Source organism: Alosa pseudoharengus, unplaced genomic scaffold, assembly GCF_046254945.1.
Source record: "Alosa pseudoharengus isolate Yale_2024_CS ecotype anadromous, Long Island Sound unplaced genomic scaffold, YU_APseudo_1.1 YU_APseudo_1.1_scf_1, whole genome shotgun sequence".
NCBI classification, from domain to species: Eukaryota; Metazoa; Chordata; class Actinopteri; order Clupeiformes; family Clupeidae; genus Alosa; species Alosa pseudoharengus.
This window is the reverse complement of record NW_027468564.1, coordinates 24,678,832-24,683,831: the sequence shown is the minus strand read 5'-3', so window position 1 is coordinate 24,683,831 and position 5,000 is coordinate 24,678,832. Positions and strand designations below refer to the sequence as shown.

The 5,000-nt window shown below is 41.5% G+C and overlaps 1 protein-coding gene and 1 pseudogene across 1 annotated transcript in view; both read right to left on the bottom strand.

Moving 5' to 3' along the window:
* The window catches only part of LOC143123348 (uncharacterized), a 685,973-nt pseudogene that overhangs the window by 341,698 nt on the left and 339,275 nt on the right, over positions 1-5,000 (bottom strand).
* LOC143123507 (CMRF35-like molecule 8) overlaps positions 1-5,000 on the bottom strand; it is a 36,446-nt gene that overhangs the window by 14,396 nt on the left and 17,050 nt on the right. The gene's annotated exons all lie outside the window — the stretch shown is intronic.

The following is a 5,000-nucleotide window of genomic DNA, read 5'->3' as shown; positions in this document are numbered from 1 at the left end:
AGGATGGCAATTACGTAGATAGACAGACATTTTTTTGTCCTATAGTGTTGTTCTCTCTCTCTTTCTCTCTCTGCAAACACGTATAGAAACACCCCTCCCCCCTTCACTCCTGACCAAAACCACCATGTCCACTTTAAATATGCTCTCTAAATATGCTCTCTTCTACTTCTCTCTTCTATCTCACTATCTCTCATTTCTCTCACTCTATTTCTTCTCTCTGTGTATATGTATACCTTTATTATTCAAGTCTGAGTAGGTTACAGACAGGATCCCAATTATTTGGACATGAGGTTAAACTGATTTGTTGAAAGAGGTATAGAGAGATCGAGAGCTCACATGTTGAAGTGTGAATGTGTATGTGAGAGTTGACGTGCCTATATGCATGTGTGTGAATGTTAGTACAGCGGCTAAGCACCGGAATCGTTCAGTTTTTGCAGAAAGTATGAAACTTGGCACAGTTATACTACTACCCCTAGTGATCAAAAATTTAAATGGACCCCAACACATAGCGCCCCCTAGTGGCCGCCATCTTGAATTAAAATATGGCTACCATTCTTAATAGAATTGTTGATACAACTTCAAAATTAAACCAGATAAAAAAGTCTTTTAAGTTCTAACACTCAATTTTTAGGGTCAAGGAAGCTATTGACATGATTTCCAAACAAACTTGATGTTGGCCATTTTGAAATCCAATATGGCGGATACCAAATGTGAAAATATAGACTATCTCTATTGTTATTCATGATTAGAAATATCATTCAAATATTTGTCATTTTATAACATGACAACCTCAATAATACACGAGGCATCAAGTATAATCTGGTAAGATTCCAATATGGCCACTATGTGTAAGAAAATAAACCAATTATTCTATATCTTGGTTAATTAAAGTAACTACCTCCATCATCAATACATTCTTATTCTACCTTCTTCTCTTTCTGAGCAAACCTTAACTCTTACTATACACTGCTCAAAAAAATTATACACTTTAAAAAATAAATAACATTAGATCTCAATGGGGAAAAAACATCATGCTGGATTTCTACATTATATTACATTTGGCTGACGCATTTTTAGCCAAAGCGACTTACAGCCTGGGAAACAGTTTAACGCTTTTAATACAATTCTCTCAACAATTCTAGAACAATTTAAAACAATTCAAAAAGGTAGAGTACAATAGGGAAAAGTGCACCAGTGAGTGCTGTTTTTATACAGTCAAGTCAGGTGGTAAGTGCTAGAATTAGCTAGTTGTAAGTAGTGCTACGAGGAGATATTCTCTGAAGAGCTGGGTCTTCAGGAGTTTTTGGAAGATGGAGAGGGATATCTCTGCTCTAGTAGGAACTGGTAGTGCGTCATACCAACGAGGAACAACAGATGAAAAGTTTGGATTGACCTGAGCGTACCGGTGGCAGAGCTAGACGATGTTTGTCTGAAGAGCGCAACGGTCAGGGGGTAGCATATGCCTGTATGAGGGCATTCGAGTAGGTGGGAGCAGTAGGTTTAGCTGGGAGGACCAACAGTTTGGTTTTTTAGAGGTTTAGCTGGAGGTGGTGTGCCTTCATCCATGTAGATATGTCTGGGAGGCAATCCGAGGTCCGTGCCGAGACCAAGGGGTCATCAGGTGGAAAGAACAGATAAAGCTGTGTGTCATCTGCATAGCAGTGGTATGAGAAGCTGTGTGAATTTATAATCTGTCCCAAAGAAGTGGTGTGGATAGCAAAGAGAAGGGGGCCCAGTACTGAGCCCTGGGGGACCCCTGTGGTGGGATGGTGAAGTGCGGACAGCTGTCCAAGCCATGATGCGTTAAACGAGCATCCTGTGAGGTAGGATTCATACTGATATGGACTGGGTAATATGTTAGGAACAAAAGGATGCCACTTTGTTATTTGGGAATGAAAATTATCAATCCACAGAGGACTGAATTCAAAGACCCCTGAAAGTCTAAGTGGAAAAAATGACTCAGCAAGCTAGTCCATTTTGCTTGAATTTCAGCGCAGCAACTAATGATGGTACTCAGTAGTTCGTATGGCCCCGACATGCTTGATGGCATCGGGGCATGCTCCTAATGAAACGGCGGATGGTGTCCTGGGGGATCTGCTCCCAGATGTGGACATGGCCATCACTGAGCTCCTTGACAGTCGGTGGTACAACCTGGCAGTGTTGTATGGACCAAAATATAATGTCCCAGAGGTGTTCAATCGGATTTTAGTCAGGAGAGTGTGGGGGGACAGTCAATGGTATCAATGCCTTCATCCTCCAGGAACTGCCTCCACATTCTCGCTACATGTGTCCAGCCATTGTTGTGCACCAGGAGGAACCCAGGGCCCACTGCACCAATACAGGGTCAGACAATGGGTCTGAAGTTTTCATCCTGATGCCTAAGAGCAGTGAGGGTGCAGTTGTCTTGCCCATAGAGGTGTGTGCGTCCTTCCAAGGATGCAGACCATCACTGGTCATGCTGAATGATGTTGCAGGCAGCATTACATTCTCCAAGACATCTTTAGACGTCACGTGCTCAGGGTGAACCTGGTCTCATTTGTGAAAAGCACAGGGCGTCAATGGCGAACCTGCCAATTTTATATTCTATGGCAAATGCCAATTGAGCTGCACGGTGCTGGGCAGTGAGCATAGGTCCTTCCAGAGGCCATCGGGCCCTCAGGCCACCTTCATGAAGTCTGACAGTGTGGTCAGAGACAGTCACACCAGCGGCCTGGAGAGGTCATTTTGTAGGGCTCTGGCAGGGCTCTTACTGTTTGTTGTTGCACAAAGGAGCAGATACTGGTCCTGCTGCTGGGTTAAGGACCCTCTACCATCCTGCCCAGCTCTCCTAGAGCAACTGTCTCCTGGAATCTCCTACATGCTCTTGAGACTGTGCTGGGAGACACAGCAATCCTTCTGGCAATGGAATGTATTGGTGTGCCTTTCTGGAGGAGTTAGACTACCTGTGCAACGTTTGTAGGCTCCAGGTACTGGCTTATGCTACCAGTAGTGACACTAGTGAAAATTCAATCAAGGAGGATAAAGATGGAAAATGTATCATTTGCCACCACCTCTAAAACCATTCCTGTTTTTACAGACCTATCTCCCTTCTTCCTTTCTTGTCAAAGTTTTTTGAGAAAGTGGTCTTCAAGCAAGTCTTGGACTTACTATATCAGAACAACCTGCTAGACCCTATGCAGTCTGTTTTCAAGAGTCATTCTACTGAAACTGCTTTTCTGTCTGTGACCTAAGCATTGAGAGTAGTCCTCATCTAAGTTGCTAAGTCATTAGTATTCATTCTACTAGACTTATCTGCAGCCTTCGATACTGTTAACCATGACATTCTCCTTTCTACACTATCTGAACTGGGATGTCTAGGAAAGCCCTTGACTGGTTTAAATCCTACCTTATAGAGCACATGACCTCACCACAGGTGGCCTCAAGGATCAGTATTAGGGCCCCTACTTTTCTCTATATACACACTTCCTTGAGTGAGACCATTTGCTCCCATGAATTTGATTATCACTGCTATGCGGACGATACTCAACTTTACCTGTCTTGAGCTTTTGGTGTTTCCACCACAAAGCACACCCAAGGACTGGGCGCTGAACGGACTAGCAAGTGTCCTAAAAGTGCTGGTTCACTGACTAGCAAGAGCCCTAATGTATCAGGAGGGAGCTAAACTCATAAGGTATTACATATTTAAATTAGCTTCATTGACAGGCATAATCATTTTATGGGATGCAAAATGTTAAACTACAATAAAACAAAATGGACCTTTTCAAACAATCACTATAAGCTTTAAAAGAAACGTTAGCATATGCTAATTGGCCCCACCCACCTCAATTGAATTAGGCTAACAGTAGGATGTGTTGGACTGGGTTATGTACTAATTTATCTAACTATGACTGGGTGTATGTACTAATTTATCTAACTCTAGGATAGAAGACAAAAAAGCTAATTTCCCAAAAGGCAGCATATGTTTCTTTAAGAGACTTGACAGACACTAGCATCCATGGGTTTTAGCCTCATTGCTAGCATGCCAGCCTCTAGGGGGCAAATTAGAAGGATTGAGCCCAGGGAAGTGCAGGGTTTAGTCACACAGTCGAAACTTCACACATAGCCTAAATGCACCCCAGTTTTTGAACATGTCTGCCATTTTAATTATGCTATAGACACGTCATATTATGTGTTAAAAGCAGCATAGCATTATAAATGTAGAAAAAAAGGGCATATTTTGGTGGCCATATTTGAAGTCACGATAGGGCCACTAGGGGGCGTTATGTGTTGGGGTCCATTTCAATTTTTGATCACTAGGGGTAGTACTATACCTGTACCAAGTTTCGTGCTTTCTGCAAAAACTGAACGATTCAGGTAAAAATCTGGCCTTAGCCGCTGTACTATGTATATAAAGTTGACGTGCCTATATGCATGTGTGAATTTATATATAAAAGTTGACGTGCCTATATGCATGTGTGTGAATTTATATAAAAGTTGACGTGCCTATATGCATGTGTGTGAATTTATATATAAAAGTTGACGTGCGTACATGCATGTGTGTGAATTTATATATAAAAGTTGACGTGCCTACATGCATGTGTGTGAATTTATATATAAAAGTTGACGTGCCTACATGCATGTGTGTGAATTTATATATAAAAGTTGACGTGCCTATATGCATGTGTGTGAATTTGTATATAAAAGTTGACGTGCCTATATGCATGTGTGTGAATTTGTATATAAAAGTTGACGTGCATATATGCATGTGTGTGATGTGCTTTTCACAAACATCATTGTTCTCTATTTGCCTTTTTTTCTCTTTTTGTGAACGTTGATGTGTCTATGCATGTGTGTGACTGTACTGTATATGTGAAAGTTGATGTGTCTATATGCACATGTGTGAATAATGAATATATGAAAGTTGACTTGTCTATATGCATGTGTGTGAATAATGAATATATGAAAGTTGACTTGTCTATATGCATGTGTGTGACTGTGCTTTACACATCATTGTTCACCTC